Source organism: Molossus molossus, unplaced genomic scaffold, assembly GCF_014108415.1.
Source record: "Molossus molossus isolate mMolMol1 unplaced genomic scaffold, mMolMol1.p scaffold_m16_p_18, whole genome shotgun sequence".
Taxonomy (NCBI): domain Eukaryota; kingdom Metazoa; phylum Chordata; class Mammalia; order Chiroptera; family Molossidae; genus Molossus; species Molossus molossus.
In genome coordinates, this window is record NW_023425353.1 from 58849152 (window position 1) to 58871139 (window position 21988).

Here is a 21988-nt window from a genome sequence, read left to right on the forward strand (position 1 = left end):
TCCCTCTGCTGTGAGGAGAGAACATTGATAGGGAAGGGAAATGCGCGCTAGACATTTACCATCTTGATTTCTCACAGCGTAGATTCTGAGACAATTCACAGCGATCAGAAAAATAGTTTGAATGGACGATCCCTTGAAGCCAGAGAAATTAAAGCATTTTTTCCCCTTTCCCTAACTGATTTTGTAATTACAGAACTCTACGATTTCAGAGTTCCATTTGTGTGAAACGACAGTCGGCCGACAGACAAATTACTGGAAAATCCCAGAGATGTGTATACTCCCTACTTGTCAACTTTTCTCATTTCTATCAAAGAATTGGCTATTTCTTTCTCCTTTAAAGGACAAACAGTATGGTCTTTGTTCCTTCTTCTTCCTCCTCCCCAACTCAGATTCTATCATGTAAATTCAAAATATGAGCAGATTTGAAAATGAATTATGAAGAACAAGCTTCGGTATAAACAAGAGAAAAGCGGAGTGAAACGCAAGTCCGGCGCCGCACTGGGTGTGTGACAGATGCCCGGACCTCTGCATGAGAATGGTGGCGGTTCAGAGCACTGCTGTCCCCCAAAGACGGTCTGTGAAATAAAATATATTTAAAAGAGAACCCATGTAAATGCAGTGTCCCTTCTGGGGGTAGCTGGAAGACTGTTCTGTCGGAATAATTTTATATCTTCTCCCAGGACTAACATTTCTGCCGAGTTAAATCCAAACCCCTGCATTGTATAAGAAACTTACCCAATGTATTGTAAGATGTAGAATAAAAATTTAAGATCATTCATAAAATAAATTTTAATAACCAATAACCTTGAAATTTTAGACCAACGGTGACATTTATATTTTTCTGGCTCTTAAACAAACAAACAACTAAGACCGCAATGAAAACAAGACTGCCTTGGCCTTCGGTGGCACTCCTAGGAGAAAAATCAGAAGTGACTGTGTCCTGACTCTCAGAGAATTTTTAGTCAAGTCGTTAAAAAAAAAAAAAAAATTCAATCTGTCTATTCCTCCACTTTTCTGGTCCCAAAGTTATTTTTTGCTGAGTGGTGCAAAACAGAAAATGGACACTTGCTTCGGGTGCTGTGACCTTCTCCAGGCCCTGTCTGTGCTGCCCTGACACACACCCTGGAGACAGCCACAGCATGCTCCGTCCACGCTCAACTGACGGCGTGTGAGCGTGAAAATCTCTCTCTCTTTCACATCAAGGAAGAGTTCCACACTGCAAACACATTTCCCTCTTCTGTGAGACGGATACTTTCTTTTTTTTAAAATAAAGATTAATTCAGATGGGGAACTGCTCCACCTTTTATTTTTTTCTTCTAGCTATACACATAACTACATCTAATTTTTTTTTAAAAAAACCAATCAAGTTCGCAAATACTAGCGACTGTCTCTGTATTTTCTGAAGGAAATCTATAGCTGGTCCATCTGTTTTCCAACACATAGCATGATACCTCTTTATGCTAAAAAAAATCTCACACCGCCACCTCTGCATACCCACCCATACACATACACATCCGCTCCAAGTCCACACGTACCCACTGGTGACTAAGCCATTTGAGCTACGTTGGTGGGGACCAGGGGGAAGGGGGCTGGGGAGGATTTGTTCTGTTACAATAGGCATGCATAGTATTTACTGAACAAGACATTTCACTCTGTCTTTTGCTCTTGCATGTGGGGGGGGTCATAATTGTATTTAGACTTTATGTGGCATGGGTGACTCTGTGCACAGCAGAAACACCTGCAGCAAATTAATTTGTTGTAGCACATTAATTATCTCATAGCTTCTATTTAGGCTGCAGCTGTTGCTATTATGTTAATGATATTTTTTATCACCACTGTATACAACAGGTTATGGCAATAATAGAAATATCTCCCTTTTTGCCCCCCCCCCCCCGTCGTTCCCATTTTTCTGTGTCAGAAGGGAAGACAGAAAGAAATTTAGGCAAATGAAACCCCAAAGCGCACTATAATTTTCTATTTCTGAACTGATTTGTAAGAGAATGGGTGAGTGAAATTAGCAAAGAATCGCCCCACACAAAGATGGCGCGTGCAGAATTTGTGAACGCGAAAAAGGAGACGAAGGAGAAGCATGAGGGAGGAAACACTGCAGAGCTGGGGTGGTGAGTGTTTGGATGGGGGCGGGGGAAGGCTGCAGTTTTCATGAAATAATAAGGAGGGGGAAAAAAGGCATACAAAGAGTAGGTTTTTCATTGTTTGTAAAATATAAACACAGATGAATTCTGTCTTTGGTTTGTTCATGCTTTTCACTCTGCACAGCAGGGATGTTCTTAAGAAGTTGCCCTCTGCGAAATTTCACTAAATGGGAACCGTGGACCCTGCATGATGGGATTATAATCACACCAGCCACTCCTTTTACATAATTTTTTGTTTAAGATCCAGTAAGACTCCCTGTTTTTAATATATAGAAAGCAATAGACATGCCTATGTTGATAAACTGAGGGTCTGCTTCCCTAGAGCCTAGTGCCAGCTAAGACAAAAACAACAACAAAAAACGGTGGTATCACATCCGCAAATCTCAATGGATTCAAAAACAATATGAAAATTTTGAGCTGACAAGAACATGTCTGCTGCCCGCAGTCCCTGCACTAGCTCACCATGTTGCCTATTAACCGAAAGATCAAAAATTATCGATTTCATGGCGCTTCGTGCTCTGGAAAGAAAAGCTACTTTAAAATTTGCATTGTTTAAGAAATGAGTTAAAAGAAAAGAATCTTTTTTTTTTTTTTCCTGAACACTTTGGAATGTGAAAATGGCTTGTTTTAATCTTATTCATGATTTACTATAATTCTATTATTTTTAGCAGCTGGAGTCCAGAAATGATTTTTTCCGATGAATTTAGGATTTTGCCGCAGTGTACATCTGCAGTCCCAGAATCCTCGGGTAAGTTAATCCTTCTTGCGATGAAAACGCCTTTAACCTTCTATTGAATGAAATATCTGCAACCATTTTGAAATTTTTAATAGAGAGGCGTGTGTGTGTGTGTATGCGTGTGTGTGTTGTATGTTGGAGGGGTATGTCTCCAAAGCATAATTTCTTAGCAATGCAGCGGTATTTGTCTTAGCTCTTAGAGACATTGAGAAACGTACACCTTTGTGCTCTTTGAATATCATGGATGATGTCTCCATTGCTTCTCCTTCACACTTTCTATGGTAGCCATTAAAACGTACAAGGACTGTTGTGTCAAATCAATGAAGGCCTGGAGAACACACAACTCCAACCACGAAGACTGTGCTGGCTTAACGGAAGCGGCCATGAATGTCACTACCACTGCTGCTGCCGTGGCCACCACCATGGCCATCGCCTCCCACCACCTTCACCGCCCCTCCCTTATTCTGCAGCACACACCAGATGCAAGCTTGCCGCAGTGGCTTTCCGCCGCATTTGCCCAGTGGGTTCCTAGATTACTTGTGTGTGCAAGAATAGCCAACCATGTAGTCTGACAAGAGGTATTTACAACTACTTAGCCTGTTCAGCTGGAAAGAAATCAAAAGATAACACTGAAGCCTACGATGATGTATTGCAAATCAAAAGTTCCAATCCATAAATAGCCCACTTGGTGAACTGCTAAATGAAAAGCTGATCCTGATTATTGTCCAGTGTTTTCAGGTTGTCAAAAGAAATATATTTAACTGATTTTCTTAGAGAGCCGGGACTTATTGTTTATAAATGCATGGAGTAATTACTTAGTCTTACCTTTCTGCTGGGAGAGGATTCTTTCCAAGGATATTCCAACAGAGTCCAGAGGAGACCACACCCTCATTTCACTGTTTTCTACTTTTTTACTTTCAAGTAGGGTTGATTAACAATTACAATTATACATTACTTTAAGGGACTTAATCAAAAGGAGCCAGTCAGCCCTGGCCAGGTGGCTCAGTTGGTTGGAGCATCATCCCATACACCAAAAAGATTGTGGGTTTGATTCCCAGTCAGGGCACATACCTAGGTTGAGGGTTTGATCCCCAGTCGGGGTTCCTAGAAAGGCAACTTACTGTGTTTCTCTCTCACATCACTGTTTCGCTCTCTTTTTCCCTTCTTCTCTCTAAACATATGCTCGGGTGAGGATTAAAAAATAGGAAGAAAAGAAAAAAAAAGAAGCCAGTCATCCATTTCCCTCTCTCTATAGGAAGCTCATTGTCTTAATGCTCAATAAATGTTTAATGAATAGATTTGATAGAGTTAACTATGCAAAAAAGTGAACGGGCCTTCTTTAGAATGCTGCTGCTTGGATTTGTCGAAAGTGCAAAAACAAAGTGGGCATTTATTTCTTTGCCTAAAGGTGATTTGAAAGCATGTGTTTTAGAGGAGGGATGCTTTACGTTCAGGTTCTATGTAGACAATGCCTAATATGCCAACGGTCTGAGAGCATGACAATACCTCCTCTGCGCAACCAGCTGGAGACACTTTTGGTTTCTAGGAATACAGCCTGAAATTTAGAAACATTTGTCTTTTGCAGTTCCACAATATGGATTAACTTACATCAGACCCAAGGGGTTGGCTCTATAAAGGAAAGGTGTAGAAGGATAACCAAGAATCTTTTATGAAATGTATTGTCCAAGGCCAATTTTAAAGAATTATTTTTACAGAATCACTTATTTCACTAACTCATCAGGTATTTTGATGTTCATATTTCTCATTGGTTGAATGATAGCATTTGTCTTCATTTCACAGAAGTTCTTCATTTCATGCTTTTGGTGAGACAATTGGAACAATTTCTGCTTTCTGAGAGGAGGAAATAAAAATTCTAAACAATTTGTTAAATTCAACTAGTTTGTTTTAATGCTAGTCACCCAGTGATTCTTCAATATACTTAAATTTGATGGGACAAACAGCTTGATGCGTTGTTGCAAATTTTACATTTCTTTTAATGTGTGATTGCTTAAAGCATTATTGTGGACTTTAAAATCTTAATTCTAAATTTAGATAAATATATCTAAGTCACAGACAAATGGCTCAATTATTTTTGCACCTGAAGAGAAATACAAATATGGAAGTTTTTATTCTGTAGATGTTCTAATGTAGATTGTGCAAATATTTCTTAACCAGTTTTAACAGTGTGACTTATTTAGCCACAACCCCCCCAACCCAAACAGATAAACTGAACAAAGAAAAAGGAAACATCTATACCAAAAATCCTCTATTGATTAGTCATTTGGCTTTAAATGTATGACTTTAATCAAATCAACTGTATATGCCCGAATTCTGTGTATAAGAATTAAAACTGAGGATCAGTACCTAGAAAAATTATTTATACTTTCGGAAACGTTTACGTTGAAAACACTCCTTTTGATGAAATACCTTTTCTGCTCAATCTGTTTGAATTATGACCAGCCGAGTTAACCACAACCATCCGCCACTCTTCCACAGAATTACTAGCAAAGATACAAATGTGAGTTACTCTAGACAATGGACGTCAAAGAACATCATCTTGGTGTGTGGACTTTTTTCCACTGCAGGGGCTCACATGTGCAATAGTGATCGGCAGCAGTTGATATTACCACTGCATAGAGTAAAACAGCTTTAAGACTGAGAAAAAAAGAATTATGCAAAGAACACATTGGTCCTGAAGCACTAGCTATGCCTAAACTACATATCCCACTCCGTGAACGATTGAGTAGGTTTCCTGTCTGTCCCTATGTATAAAGACCTATTGTTTGCATGCATCAATTAAGGGGATAAAAGCCTCAAGATAACTTTCACTGTTGCTTTTTGTACTCTCTCCATTGTTTTTGGAGGAAAAAAACAAGCATAAAACAATAGACTAGAGAAAGTGAATCGATAACTGTTTCAGCTTTGACAAGTGCCAATCTTGCTGGATTACAATGAAATCACTTCTAAGGGAAATAAAGACCCCACTTCAGCCTATTAAAACGAATTAGAAAATGTTTCTGAAGAACAGAAAATCAGTTTTAAATATCAGAAGCTGCCAAATCGGTAGCTCCTTCCATAAACAACATACTTGGATTTCTAAAAAAAAAAAAAAAAAAAAAAAAATGCACGCCCTCCAAAGAAAAATCCCCACCAAAAATTAAAATAATGATAATAATAGAGAAAAAGAATGTCGACCCTCAGCAGCACGGTGGGACCAGGTGGACACGGGACCTGTGAGAGTTAGCCGGGCCGACAGGGCTCTAGAGCGAGGCCGTGCCCACTCGGGGTTCACCGCAGGCGCTCCCGGGGACTTGTTGAATCGCAGGCTAAGCGCCCACTCGAACCAGAGTTCGCAGCCTTGGGACTGGGGCTGGCAGGCGGCTCCGCCCGGCCGCTCACGTCCAGATTCAGGCTGAGCACCCTCGTGGGGATGCGGACCCACGGTCCGGACCCGGGGGGCTTTGGGTGGTGTGCAGCTCGGCCCCGGCCCGGGGAGTGTGCGGCCCAGAACGCAACGACGGCGGCCGCCCGAACGCGCCGGCGGCCCCCGACCGACAGCGGTGCGGCGGCAGCACTGGCAGCGCGAGAGCCGGGCGGGCCGCGACCTCCGCGCCCGCGCCCCCGCCGCTTGGGCCCCGAATTTCCGCTCCCGCAAGACTCGCGTCGGCGGCCCCGCGCGGCCCCCGAGGGTCGGGGCCTCCCGCGGGCGGCGCCAAGCGCGCGGCAAGCCCCGCGTCCGCTCTCACGGTTCGGGCGCGCGCAGGGCCGGGCGTCGGGTCCGGGACAGTGGAGGATCCGGGGCCACCCTGCCCGGCCCCGGCCGCGGCCGCCCGCCTGGGACCACCCGCCGTCGCGAGCCGCCCTCCGCTCCCGCAGGGCGGGGGGCCGTGGGCTGCTCCCCGGGAGCCTCGCGGGAGTGCGCGGGCGCCCCGCCCGGGCCGCGGCCTCGGGACGGTGGCGGCTCGGCGGCGCGGGGACTACTTTCGGCGTCGCCGCCCCGCCCCTTGTCCTCGCGGCGGAACGCTCCGCGCTGCGCCCGTGGCGGCAGGATACAGGCCCGGCGCTTATAAGAGGTCCTTGTGCGGCGCCATTTTAAGCCTCTCGGTCTGTGGCAGCCGCGCGAGACCGGCCCCGGGAGCGCAGCGCGAGGGGAGGCGGAGACGGAGGAACGGCCGAGGAGCAGCTCCAGTCCCCGCCGAGCCGCCACCGCAGGCCGAGCAGGTCGGACCCGCGGCGGGAGGAGCCTGTTCCCCGGAGGTGCTGGGGCGCTCCTCTCCTTACCCTTCCGGGGCTGCCCCCGCTCCCTCTTCGGAGCCAAACTTCGTCGCGGGCGCGCGGTGCCGGCGGTGGCTGAGAGTCGGGCCCGGCGCAGCCCGAGGCCCCGAGTGGGGAGCGGGCTAGGGGCGCCGGGGAGGGGCCGCGCCCGGGGGCGGAGGGCGGCGGCCGGGCCTGGGTTCCGGTCGCGCTGCTCTCGGGGGCCCTGGGGGCGCCGCTTGCGGGGAGGGGGCACCGCGCGTGAGGGCGTCCAGCAGCTCGGATGGCCGGCGCGGGGGGCTGGGGCGGGGGGCTGTGGTTTCCGTCCGGGGCTCCGGCCGTGGCCGAGTTTGGGGGAGGGATCCTGCGCCTCGGGATGCGCCGGGGCCGGAGTGGGGGGCGGGGTGGGGGGCTCCGCCTTCCCAGCGGGGAGTTGGGGTGCGGGCGCCGGGCCTGGGACGCCACCCTAGGTCCCCTCTGCCGTGGGGAGAGGGCGGTCGGACTTGCTCTCCAGGTTCCATGTTTCGCGTTCGAGGGCGAATCGCGAGGAGCATTCTTGCGAGAATTGTCCGTATTTTTGTTAACGCTCTGCTCGTGTGAGTTTGGCGCTGGCGCTTGTTGAAATCGAAGCAACTTTAAACCGTGGAGGAACCGAGCTGTCCGTGCAGACGGCGCGATGCGTCAGTAGGGCTTGTGCCCGGCAAGCCCCCGCCCGCGCCCGGGCTCCTGTGCGGGGCAGGTGAGCGAGCCCCCGGCCGGCGGGCGCGGAACCCTGGTCAGCACCAGGGCGGGGCGACTCCTGGCCGGCTCTCCCAAGCGAACCCCGGGGCTCAGCCCCGACCGCTTCGAGAATCGTGTTCGTGGGAATTATTCGCCTAGTTTTCCGGCCGCTCAACTTGATTTTTAGAGCACGTTTGCCCGGCAGCGGAGTGCGTTTCCCCCTCGCCACGCAGTGGGCCGAGTGAAGTCCAAGCACGGCCACTTCCGTCGGCGTTTTGTCTGAGAGCGAGCGAGGACTTTGCGCGGAGACTTTCCGAGTGAAGTTCTCACAGCCCGCTTCTGAGTCCGCTCAACTTGAAAGCTTTGGCAACTGGGTGTAGTTGTTTCCTCCGTCCTCTGTTCCCTTTCGGAGGGAGCATTGTCTCATACTTTGTATCTTCCAGACATCTGTGGTCTCCCCTCCCCCGTCTGTGCGTGGTGAATGGAGGGAGACCGGGCTGCTGGTATGCAGAGGTCGGCGAAAAGGAAATCGAGGAGTGGTTTTAGTGAAATGAGAGCTTTGTGTCGTGAATAGTGGTGGCTTAGACTAGACAGCAACTTGAAGAGACGGCTCTCCTTTGATATAGTCTAGGCTAGTGTTTTCGGATCGCTAAGTTATTAAGTATTTTTGTCTGGAATCTAGGAAGCTGTTTTATTGTCACTTGGTGAACTTTCAGTACCTTCAGATGTCTTCATGGTAACCGGTTTTCATTCTAGGAAATATTAGGCATAGCTTGAAATGTTATTTGAATAAAGCTGTTTGGTATCTGCTTTAATTAGTGACAACCTTACACGTTGGAGGTTTTGGGGTTTATTTTTAGTCTAAACTAAGGCTGCAACTGCATTTATTTTACTTTTACATTTAAATCCACAAAATAAAAGTATATTATTTGATAATATCCTCTCACAAAGTTTGATTAATTTGCGCCCAGTATTCATTACTTTGACCTAGTCTTTGTTTTGAAGGCCACATACAAGGACAAGGCCCCCAAGTGATTGCAAAAGTAACTCGATGAAAAACTTGCTGAAGACTATTCCATAGGATTAAAGGAATGCTGAGACTAAGTCTGAAATCCTTAAGAGGAAAATAAAAAACTGGACTGGAGAGTTTAGTATAGCATGTAATTTAGAGTCTTTGTAGACGCTCAGGCCTGAGATTCTCCCAGAGGCCAGAACATTGTTTCTAAAAAGCTTTTAGGAAAAAACACGTTTTTAAAAATAAGGTGGCTGATTAAAAAATGAAGCTTTAAACAGTGCTCATGTGTCAAACATTTAAAGTTTTCTTTTGAACTAATTAACTACTTACTTTACCAAGATTATTATGTAGAAAAGTGTATATTCCAATATTAAAACTTAAACTGTGAATTGAGCTTCTTACTGCTAACTGGTGATGACTGGAATAAAAAGTGTCCACATGAATGAATTCTGTTCTCATAGATAGTTCCCTCCTCCCCCTTGGCAAATTTCTCAAAGGTATTTTGACATGTGGTACTTAGGAGGAAACTAGCTGCAGATACTCTTTTTTGTTGTTGGGAGGGGTGGGAATAGTGTAAGTGTGTTGAAACTATGAACATGGAAAATTCAAAAGTTTGAATATCGCTCTTTTATAAGTTATAAAGTAGCTGTGAAAATAAAACCCCAGAAATGGACTGTATAAGTATATTCAGCCAATTGAAACTTTGGTGTTTCTGAAAGGAAACAAATACATCTGTCCAGTCATAACAAGAATTTGTTTCTCTTTCATGGTTTACTAGTTGCTGATAATCAATAATTGTAGATGGGCAAATTTTGTTAAGTTTGTAGTTTGAGCTTGATTGGAAGCATGCTTGATTGCTACCCCAGGGCAGAAAGGGTGAATGCTTTCAGAGTAGGGCAAACTTCTAATAACAAGTACTGACAACTCTGTTGTAATGCTATATGTTGACTTGTGACATTGTTTTTGAAAACATTAGTTATAGCCCTGGCCAGTTTGGCTCAGCGGTTAGAGCGTCGGCCTGCGGTTCGGAGAGACCCGGGTTCGGTTCCCGCTAAGGGCACGTACTTCGGTTGCAGTTTGTCCCCGGCCCTGGTTGGTCGTGCGGGTGGCAGCCACTCGATGTGTCCCTTGACATCGATGTTTCTCTCTCTCTCTCCCTTCCTCTCTCTCCCGCCCACTCTATCTGTACAAAAAATGGAAAAATATCCTCGGGTGAGGATAAAAAAAAAAAGAAAACATTAGTTATAATAATATAGTTTGTTTTGTATCTTTTTTATTGGGAATACAATATTTTTTGTTGAAACAGCTTGACTAAAAACATTTCGATACCATAAAAGTGTGGAGTAAACAGACTAGGAGCTGCGTCTTAGTCCAGAGCATGTAGCTGTTGCCTCTTGTTATCCTCATTCGGAGAATCCTGATTTTTGCAGAATCAGTTCTCATTCTTTAACAGACTGTTGTTTATGTAATACTGTTTGAATTATGAGTGTGATAAAGAAGTAGGCTAGTGGGCTAAAATAAATATATACTTAAATTTCCACAAAAGGAAAATAGGTGATTTGTGTTAATTGAAAATGAGTAGGAGTTAACTCGTATAGTTTTTCATCATGTGAAACTCAGGAGAAAGTTCTTTATCTCCTTTGTTAACTTAAGAATGCTGCTTTTGTGTTTCCTGCAAGACTGAGCTTGACTTAGTTTGAAACTTAGATCCAGTTGAGACCTGAACCCTGCTATCCTTGAAGTATGTATCTAAATCTGCTTTCTCCTGAAGAAAACCACGCTCTTAAAAGAGAAAATCAATTACATTAGGAACCCTTTATTTAGGGTTTAATTACTTTTTTGGAATATTTAAATTGTGGGCATCTTTTCTTTTAAGAGACATTTCTCTACTCCCAAAGCCTCCCTCAAACCCGATGGCATCAAGAGTGAGCGTGGTGTTAGGGCATGTTTTTATCTCACGCTTTGGTCACGTTGAGTGCCCTCCAGTGGATATAATGCAGTGTTTGTGATTTTCCCCCCTAGTAAGTTTGAGTGGAATATATTTATAAGTAGTTGTGATGAGGAAGCATCAGTAATGAATTCTACGGTAATTTATTCATATCAATACTGCTAATTAAAAGGTTGGCTTGAGAAAATGTCATCTCAACCAATAATTTGCAGGAAAAAGGTCAAAGTAAAATTAGGGATTAAATTTTTATTTGTCACTTTAAATAGGCAGTTCTGCTTAAATATATCACAAACAAAAAAAACTCAATATAATAATTTGGGAGTAAAAGATTATGATATTTAGCCATATTAATGAATCATAGAAACTAAAATTCTCAAAAAGTTGATGAAGAAATGAATTATCAATTTGTCTAAAATCAGTTACACAGTAAAACATGAGTAAAGTGCTCAGCTCATTTATATTATTGAGGATTGTATGTCCATGTTAGATTCTGGATCGAAACATCTAGTTGAGTCAGTGTATGTGAACTCTAGAAGAAAATGCTATAGTGACTATAGGTTCTCATATGAATGGTTCTCATATGATGCACTATGCCAGTGTTTTGCCCTTTAAAGATTTTTGTAAAAAACAATAGTTTATTCATTTTTCGAGGGGGGTGGGGGGAGACAGACAGACACACACACACGGATGTGAGAGTGCAACATTGATTGGCTGCCTCCTGCATATGCTCCTTACCGGAGATGGAGCCCAAAACCCTGGGCTTGTGCCCTTAACTGGAATGGAACAGGCAACCTGCTGGTGTATGAGAGGACACCCAACCGACTGAGCCACACAGCCTGTCCTTCAAAGTTTCCAATAAAAACCTTTCTCCATCTCCTTTATTAAAGCTCTTGCTATTTCTATTAGTAACATTATTTTTTGAAAATAGTTGTTTCAGATAGGATTCTGATTAGTAACAAGAATTAAACCTATTCTAAATTAGCTTTTGGAAGTCATATGGTCATTTTATGAAAAGTTCTCAGAGTTTAGTTTTTTGGGGGTCCAGGGGCTTTGTCATACGGGTGGTTGAAATGAAATTTAAAAGTTGCCAGTAGGGAGGGAAAATGACAGTGTTACTGCTGTACTTTGCTCTTGGAATTTAATATAACTTTATGGGGACATTGATAATGATCTTTGACTAAGAAATATATTGTTATATCTATTGTTTAAACAAGAGGGCAAGAATGTCTCAGTGGTTTTGTGTAAATGGTTATTTCAGAATGGATTGTGGTCCTTCATAAAGGATCGTGTTTGAATAATGTCGAAGTTGATGCAGCTTTTACTGTCTGAGTCAAATAGCTTCTGTTTTAATTTTCCAATATTTTTATGATATGAGAATAGATTTGAAAATTATGTACATAAAGCTTACTGAAAAAAATTCTACCTCTTAGTGACTTATTTTTTGAAATTGGCTACTTCATTAATATAGCATACAACAATTTGACATTCAAGATAAGTGACTAAAGTAAGATTGCTTTCACAAACCTTGTAGTATCGATCTTACATTCCAGTGGGAATGGCTACTCAGTGTCTCTAGGGCCTGGCAAGTATGGGGTAACTGGGACTCTGTTTACAACAAATTAGAGAGCACATGTCCCATCCGAACGGCCAATCTTCAGCAGCTCCCAGCCACTGTGTGGAAATATAGTTCATGTTGCTACATCATCTGATGTTTTTACTCCTAAAAGAAGTGGGAAATCCAGATTAATGTGCATTGCTTGATCTGCACATGTTGGTGAACGAAATTCATGTTTTTGGATCTTATTCAGGACAAATTAAATATACCTATTGGCAGGATACTGCCAGTTTATAACATTTGGAGTATGTTTTAAAAATAATGTTTCTAATAAATGGCAGGATATTGTGATTCTGAGGATTTATATAACTTAGGAAATAATATTTTTAATATTAGGTTCATGTTTAGGCATTGGAAAACGTCTTGTATCAATTGATTATAGTGAGGAACTTAAAAGCAGGTTCATATTGTAACTTTTGTGAAATCTAGGTAACATGCACTTTCAAGTTTAAGAATTAAGATGGTTTCGGTTAAGAAAAAGGAGAAATAACTTGTTCCTTACTTGATCATCTTAAGTATAGTTTTCTTATGGTGTATTTTTAAAAAGTGTTTTCAAACTTAATCTGTGAAAGCACTTAAAATATTTTATCTGGACAAATTCTGGCTGTGTATAAACCATCATGTCAGCCTGAAATTTTATTGACGTCTTTAAGTCTTTAAATCATATCCTGGTTTTCAGCCCAAGTCTGCATTTCTAAGACAAACTATTATCAAACTAGGTCCAAAATTTAAAAGCAAAGTTTAGATGATGAAAAATTAATTGAATATAAATTTTACTTAAATTAATGGCATACTGCCATTTGGTCAGAATAAATTTATGCAGTCAATTAAATAGATTTTGGTTATATCTTTTGCTGCTAGGGCAAGTTTTTCATCTCCAGAGTTTGAAGAATTGGATGTTTAGTCTTCAGACTACACATTTAAATGACAAACTAGATGTGGACTGAAAATGCAAAACAGTGGTTTTAAGAAGCATCACCTGAAAGTAGTGTTACAGGCTGCAGTTGATTTTATATGATATGGTGCAGAATGTAAGCAAAACCGGTCAGTGGACTTTTCGCAAACGTTCACCCCAGAGGCGCTCTCCCCTCACCTGTCACACCCCCTTCAACCTGACAGAGCCACTGTGAAGTTTCTCTCGTGATGCTCCAGAAGTTTCCTGCCTCCGGTTTCTTTTGAACTTGTTGAAAGGCTTTTCCCCCTGTAATAGTTTGAAAAGTGTGAACAGCTGGATGATGCTGGGGGTGAAACTGCTTCATAGCATGTCCTGTGTGCTTCCCTATTTATTTCCATCTCATAATTTCTTCACTGACATTCTCATGGTTTTGTGATTTCATAATTTGCATGTTGCTGTACTCATATATTTTTTTTAATTGATTTTTTTTTTTTTTTATCCTCACTCGAGGACATTTTTCCATTTTTTGTTCAGGTAGAGTGGGAGGGGGAGAGAGGAACACAGAGAGAGAGAAACATCGACATGAAAGGGACATATCCAGTGGCCGCCACCCGCACGACCAACCAGGGCTGGGGACAAACTGCAACCGAGGTACGCGCCCTTAGCCGGAACCGAACCCGGGTCTCTTTGGACCTCAGGTCGGTGCTCTAACCGCTGAGCCAAACTGGTCAGGGCTCTTTTAATTGATTTTTAATGGGTGTGTTAAGCAGTTACACTAAAACTTTGTTATATCAGACTAATTAGGTTGAGGGGGTGTCCGTTAAAGCCTGAAGTCTATTATTATAATAAAGTAGGTTTTCTGAATGCATATGTTAAAAATTTGACAAAGTACTTTATCTGCTTTTACTAATGTTAGATATGTTTGTATAAATAAAATGAAGAATATATGGAAAGTTTGCACAGCATAGTTTTCTGTATGTATTACTGTAATTTTAAATTTATACTGAATATGTCTTCGTAAATGCGAGCATTCACCAGTCACCTTGAGGAAACAAATGCACACAGCTGGGGTGTGGCTTATTGCCCAGAACAGCATCTGCCTGCTTTCAAACTGCAGAAAGTCTCGCCACCAGTTACCACTCAGGATTCGGTGTGATTGTGTGATCACCTGCTGATCATTCTCTGAACGTTGTTCATGAGAGTGACTCTTGGATTTAAATATGTAGACTATAGTTGTAGATCTGTAATATTTATGTCGGTGAAATTACTACAGTGTTTTTTTCCAACATACGGCTTATTTGTTAAAAATAACAGTGAACAGCCCTGGCTGGTTTGGCTCAGCAGTTAGAGCATGGGATCACGGGACAGAAGGGTCTCCAGATCAAGAGGCCACCTGGGTTGCAGGTTTGATCCTGGCCCTGTCAGGGTCCTGTGGGAGGCATCTAGTCAGTGTGTCTCTCTCACAAAGATGTCTGTCTGTCCCTCTCCCTCTCTTTTTCTCCCCCTCTCTTCTTCCCTCCCACTCTTTTGGGTGGGGATTAACAAAATAAATGAATAATAATAAACCAACAAAAAAAAATGTTAATTTAATTATAAGCAAATCTTGGTTAAAACCATTTTAAAATTAACAGGGTGTTAATTTTTACATGACATCTGTACCATAAATTTTATCTGTTAAATCCGAAGTCCACTAAACCGAGGGCTGCAAAATCAAGGGTTTACTGTAGTTAAAAAAATTTGGAATGGGAGAGATGATATTTCTAACCCGTGTTAAGTTCTTTCAAGTTTATCAGTCCTCGTGGCAGACAAACCATATCTATAATTAATAAATCTTACCTTAAATGCTGGTAGATGATCTGGCTGGGAAGTCAAAGATGTGCAAAATGGTTTTATAAAAGTAGCTGAAATATATGTACATGTGTACACACACTTTATTGTACATTACCCATATACACATGTGAGAAGTTAGATTTACTGCAAGAATTTCTTGGGAATGTAATTTGAAGATGATCTTAAAAGATTATAGTAATTTATTGCTCAGAGGGGCGGTGGTTATAAATGGCCTCCCCTCCCCCTTTAACTATGATTAAGTGGTTTGGGAGTAAGGGTGTAGATCTTTGAAGTTTTCCATATACTCAATGAATGCCACATGTATAAGGGAGGAACAAGGGTTTCTTGGAAATATTTTTTAATCCAACTAACTATGGAGGTTTCCAAATGGGGTTCCATTCTCCCATGTAGAAAGTACTCATATGGACACCTGAATTCTTTTCCGAGTTACTGCGTGAATATAGCAGTGTCAAATATTATTTTTACCTAATAGTACATTTAGATACAAAAGTAGACAATGTTATATAGGAAATGTTATGTAGGAAGCATAGTATGCTGACATAACACTCTGTACTCTGTAGATGGATTCGTAAATTTAGCTTGTTTTCTGACATTTTGCTTAATTTAAGAATCATTTTGTTTTTAAACTCAACTATTTTATCTGATAGTTGTCTTCTGTAGGTCACTATTTCTTGCTATAATTCTGCTGTTATTTTTCCTGGATTCTGAATCAGAGTGTCAGCCATTCTATTCCCCACAGAATGAGAAATAACAGGCTAGAAAATTTAAAGGATTAGAAATCTGCCCTGGCCAGTTTGGCTCAGCGGTTAAGAGCGTCGGCCTGCCCTGGCCAGTTTGGCTCAGCGGTTAGAGCGTCGGCCTGCGGTCCGGAGAGACCCGGGTTCGGTTCCCGCTAAGGGCACGTACTTCGGTTGCAGTTTGTCCCCGGCCCTGGTTGGTCGTGCGGGTGGCAGCCACTCGATGTGTCCCTTCACGTCGATGTTTCTCTCTCTCTCTCTCCCTTCCTCTCTCTTCCTCCCACTCTATCTGTACAAAAAATGGAAAAATATCCTCGGGTGAGGATAAAAAAAAAAAAAAAAAAAAAAAAAAGAGCGTCGGCCTGCAGTTCAGAGAAACCTGGGTTCGGTTCCCGCTGAGGGCACGTACCTCGGTTGCAGTTTGTCCCCAGTCCTGGTTGGTTGTGTGGGTGGCAACCACTCGATGTGTCCCTTACACATTGATGTTTCTTTCGGTCTCTCTCCCCCTCCTACTCTATCTGAACAAAATATGGGAAAATGTCCTCAGGTGAGGATAAAAAAAAGGATTAGAAATCTGGAACATCGGAAGACCATGGATCGCTCATGATGTAGATTAATGATAGTTAAAATGATATTGCTGATAAGTGGAAGCTGGGAGCTAGTGAAGTTGGATCTTTTTTTTTTGTAAGAATACTTATTAATCATGCTTGAAGAATGCCGACTGTATACTGAAGGGCCTCAGGTTTCTCCTACTGCCATTGTTCCCCAGATCGTATTAAGTTTCTCTAGAGAGCTCTAAGACTAACTTTCTCAAGCTAGTCCCCTTTCCCCAGTCAGAAGCTAAACAGTAGTAACTCCTTCACTTTCTTGTTCTCAATCTGCATTGAAGGTCCATCTTTATAAATGGAGGAAGTATATTCTGATTAGAGACCAGTCCTGCTGCATGTCTTTTCAAGGACTTTGTTCTTTTAGTTCTACCTTGCTCTTCTGTATTCTCCTTACCCTCTAGATTATAACCTCCATTGCTGTTTTGGTCTCTATTGCCTACCTTTTATCTCCTGAAATTCATTTGTTGTGCTTTTTAGAATTCATAGTTGTCAGCAAAACCCTTTTATTCTCAACCTAGTCTGGGAATGTTTGTTTTCTCACTTACTCCAACTATAACCTAGTCTCTTCCCTAATAATGCTACTTCCCTTGCAACCCCCTTAAGTGGTAAATATGTTCACTTTTTGCATACCTATTTCTGCAGAACCAAGACATAGTGTGTCGTCTTCAGTCCTCAGTGTCATTCTTGACCATTCTTTTCCAGATATTCAGACTTTGACTCTTATGCCATCAAATTATACCACCCACTCCCCCTCCGTGTTTCAGTCATCTGCCAACTTTCCTGGGTCATTCTTCTCCTTCCTTGAACACTTATTAGCTCCGAGTTTCACTGTCTCCTTTGTTTCTGTCATAATTCTTGGTGACATCAGTGTTCATGTAGAGCAGTGCCACTCCACGTGTCATCTGGCCTTGGACTGTTACCAGTATGAATTGCTATAAGGAGTTTGTGCCAGAATTTAAAATACCTATGTCGCTAAGTTCATGCTTTAGTTCATCTGATTTTTTTTTTTTTCCTTCTTGGATCCAAGACTTTTTGATGAAGGAAACAGTAAGTATGTCAACTTACAGTGTGGTACAAGCTCATTAGGTGGTTATGGTCTGGCACTTTGAGGAACATTGATAGAGGATGCTTCCAATATTCTGGCCTCTTGATTCCCTGATTTCTTCTCCTCCAGTGATCTTACTTTTCACTCTTAATTCAACCGCACATTCCCATGGTCATATGCTAGGATACCTTGTCTTGTACCAATAACTACTCCCCTCCCCAATCTTATTTCAAGTGACCCACTCATTCTTCCAGGAAATACTTCAGTTCCAACAGTGCATCAGCCCCACTGCAACCTGCTGTATATCTATTCATCCATCTAAGCTTTTCAGTATCCCTCACCCTCACTTCTACCCAGCTGAAATTTCACGTTGAATCAGAATCACTTTTATACACTCTCAACAACCTTGTCCCTCCCTGGCTGCATGCTCAGTGGTCCCTGGGCTATTGACCTTTTTTGAGGATTATACTTTTCTCTTCATCTCCTCCTCCCCCACTCTCACTTGCATCTAGTGCCACTGCTTTCTATTTCACTAAGCACATTGACTAATTGGAAGGATTCCTGCACGTTCCCATGTTTGACTGTCCTTTACCTTCTCCTCTGTTACTGTGGATGAATGTCGTGTTCCAGGATAAGGACAACCAGTTCACCTGTGCACTAGATCCCATTCCCTCTTGCTCTCAAGAATACCACTGTCATTCTCCCTTCTCCTGCATTATCGGTTTTTCCTTCTCTATTGGCTTTTCCTACAAGCATACAAACATGATACCATTTATTCTATTAAAAAAATATCTTCTGACTGTCTACCCTTTTGCCTGCCACTCTAGTCTGCTCTTTACAACCAAACTCTTTAAAACAATTGCCTACTATGTACTCTCTCCCCTTTCTTGTTGAACCCCCAAGAGTGACCACATGTTATAAATTTCCAGTTGTCATCTCATTTAACCTAAAAGTAGCATTTGATACACTTGCTGGAAACACATTTTTGCTTGGTTTCTAGGCCACCATGTCTGCTAGTGGGTTTTCTTCATACCTCTCTGGTGTTTCCTTCTTAGTCTCCTTTGCTGTCATCTCTCTGACCTTTGTGATGTGGCTGAAAATTTAATCATTGGACTGTTCTTTTTTCATTTTCTAAATACACGTTAGTCTCCTAGCTTTTAAATAGTACTTAATCTACTTGTTGATGATTTCCAAATTCATATTCTTAGCCTGGATTTCTCCCCTGAACGCCAACTGTTTTTTCAACATTTTGGATATCTAAGAAGAACCTCAAATTTAATATATCTAAAACTGAACTCCCAGTTTCCCCTAAAGCTGCTTCTCCTCATTTTTCCTAAGAAAGAGACTGCAACTATTGAGACTCTGTGTTTCCAGTTACTCAGATTTAAACCTTGCTGTTCCTGACTCATTTTCTCTCACATCCTGTATTCAAACCCCATCTGTGAATTGTGTCTGCTCTCCCTTTAAAATATGTTTGAAATATAACAAATTGTCACCATAGCCATGCCATCTTAATTTTTTGCCAAGATTACTGCAAGGCTTTCTGACTGGCCTCCCTGCTCACACCTTTGTTTCTCCTTAAATGTGTTATCAACACAGTAGCCAGAGTGATCCTTTTAAAACAAGTAGGTCGTGTAACTTTCCTGTTAAAAAAAACTCCAGGGGCTCACCATCTCATTTAGTAAAAGCACAAACTCTGTTTATTCTCTATTACTTTTCTCCTCTAACTCCTCTACCCATGCGGGTCTTTCTGTTTTTTCTCCGTTGGTCAAGCACCCTCCGTCCAGACTGTGGCTCACTTTTTCGCCTCCTTCAGGCTTTCTCTTGCTTATCTGAAATCTTAGTCCTTCACCAGCTTCCCATCTCCTGTATTGCTTTATGTTTCTTTGTAATTAACACAATAAATATTTGCTTTTTTTTCTCTCTCTCTTAGCCTCCTAGGATGTAAGCTCCAAAGAGAGGCGTTTTTGTCTCTTTCCTTCACTGCTTCTAATACCAAGACTCATGGCACATAATAGTTGATAAAGTAAATGGGCTGAGAGAATGAGTTTTAAATATTGTCACCTCCTTGTGGATCATTCCCAGTAGCATACAGACATATCCTTGACCTTTGCAGATGTGGTTTCTTTTTGTCATTTATGACTCATGTCACATATGACTTCCACACTGAAGTCTTCCCTGTTCACTCATTTTACTCTATCATATTATTCTTCTATTTGATTTGTGGCACTCTCGTACTCGGAAGTAATGTTTGTTTACTTGCGTTTCCTACCTTCCACTCAGAGGCTTGTCATGATTTTTAATCCCTGGTACTCAGAACAGTCTTTAGAAGTTATAAGTGCTCAATAAAGTTTTGTTGAATGGGTAGATATTCTAGAATTGGACAGCCTTTGTTTCCTTCAGCTAATCCCTCCCCTCTTTTTTCTCTGTTCCCTTTACAGCTTGAAAAGGATCTCCTATGGACATGGTCTCTGTGCTATCTTTTTTGTCCTCTTTCAGTTTTATCCATTATAGCCAAAAACAGCTTTTAAAAACTTGAATGGGACCTTGTGATTCACCTGCTTAAACCTTTCCTAGACTCCCAGTGGCACTGAGAATAAAAAATGCATTCCTTACCAAAGGCAAGAGAGCCCTGCATGACCTGGCTATTTTCAACCTCACCTCATTGCACTCGTCCTTTCCCGCTGTAATTGAATCACTCTGTCTCAGAGTTTGGTTGTTCAAAGACCTGTATCAGGTCTTTTATGACTGAGCTTTTTTGCACATGCTACTTTTCGTTTCTGGAATGTTCTTGCTCTGTTCATTATATGCTGGCTCTTTTGCATCCTTCTTCAGGTCTCAGCTTAAAGGTTACCAGCCTCAAGAAGCCTGTGGCCACTCTGACTAGGAAGACCTTGCACTTACTCTTGTCATTCCATTTCCTTCTCCCACTCGTGACTTACACACTTACCGCTTGTTGTGGTTGTTTATTCAGTTGTCTGTCTCTTCATCAAGAATACAAGCACCATATCTGTTCTAATCACCACTGTATACCCAGAATCCATTATACCTTGTGACATGTGGCAGTTGCATAAAAATTTGTTGAATAAATGAATGAAATGTGTATGTGTATTGCATTTATGCTATTGGGATTGCTGTATCCTAGAACTATTGAGTTAATAAAGGAACTGTAGGAAGGCTTTTGTGGAACAGAAAATCTCTTTAATTAGTATCAGAATTTGGTAAATTAAGAAAACGATGTCACCACAGTGGTCATTCATATTGAGCTCTGTTATGACTTATTCATTGGTATGTTTTTGGACTCACAATAAAAGAGATTTAGAGCTGCTCCTTTAAGTTCTTTGTATTGAGATAAAAGCAGTCACATTTTAAAAAAATAAATGCTTCCTGGCCAACTCACTCTACTTTCTGTAATATTATGTTACTCTTCCTAAATATGAGAAAGCGTCATAATTATGAGGCCTGTTACTATGGTAAGGCTGTCAAAGACAGCAGAATGTGCTCTTTGTGAGAGGAACATAAACTTGATGTGCATGTGGGGGACAGAGGTCACTGAAGATTAAGTGAGACTCTGTGTCTCTAACGATGCTTCTAAAGGAGCTGGTGCTAGCGTTATTCTGTGGAGCCAGTTTTGTTTGTTTGTTTTTAACTTAGGTTACTGACTAATGTTAATAGAGTGGATCATATAAGGTTTGTCTACAGCTTTGTTGGGTCAGTCATATCAGCAACATGTATGACACTTAAAAAAAAAATACAATGCCAGGGTCGTATCCCAGCCCTACTGATAAAATACCATGGGAATGGAGCCTAGTCATGTGTATTTTTTGAAGTCCTAGGTTAGACTCATTGGTTGCCTGTTTAAAGGGTTCTTCAAGCAACCTTGGAAATCTTTACAGTGGGGAGTAATCCCCCTTATTCACAGTTTTGTTTTCTGTGGTCTCAGTTACCTACAGTCAGCCATGATGCAAAAATATTAAATCGGAAATTCTAGACGTAAGAAATTCGTAAGTTTTTTGGTTGTTTTTTTGGTCTTTTTTGATTTTTAGGGAGAGAGAGATGAGAACATCAACTGGCCACATCCTGCATGCATGCCCCCCACTGGGAATTTGGCCCAGAACCTGGGCATGTACCCTGACCAGGAATTGAACCAGCAACCTCTTGATGTATGGGTCGATGCTCAACCACTGAGCTGCACCAGCTGGGCAGAAATTCATAAGTTTTAAATTATGTACCCTTCTTGAGTAGTGTGATGTAATCTTGCATTGTCCTGCTCCATCCTGCCTGAGACATGAGGCATCCCTTTGTCCAGTGTATCCACTGTATCCACTACTTGCTTGTTAGTAACTTAGTGGCCATGTCAGTTACAAGGTTGACTGTCACAGTATGGCAGTGCTTGTGCTCAAGTAACTTT

At 42.1% G+C, this 21988-nt stretch overlaps 1 protein-coding gene across 7 annotated transcripts in view; it reads left to right on the top strand.

The window, feature by feature from the left end:
- The first annotated feature begins 6988 nt into the window (after window positions 1–6988).
- Window positions 6989–21988, top strand: part of CTNNB1 (catenin beta 1) — a 37335-nt gene continuing 22335 nt past the window's right edge. For 3 of the 7 annotated variants that reach the window (XM_036266118.1, XM_036266120.1, XM_036266122.1), the window contains exon 1: window positions 6989–7146. The gene's annotated coding sequence lies outside the window, so the exon portion shown is untranslated. The remainder of the gene's footprint in view (window positions 7147–21988) is intronic. The other 4 variants (XM_036266117.1, XM_036266119.1, XM_036266121.1 and 1 more) reach the window with 2 other exon arrangements.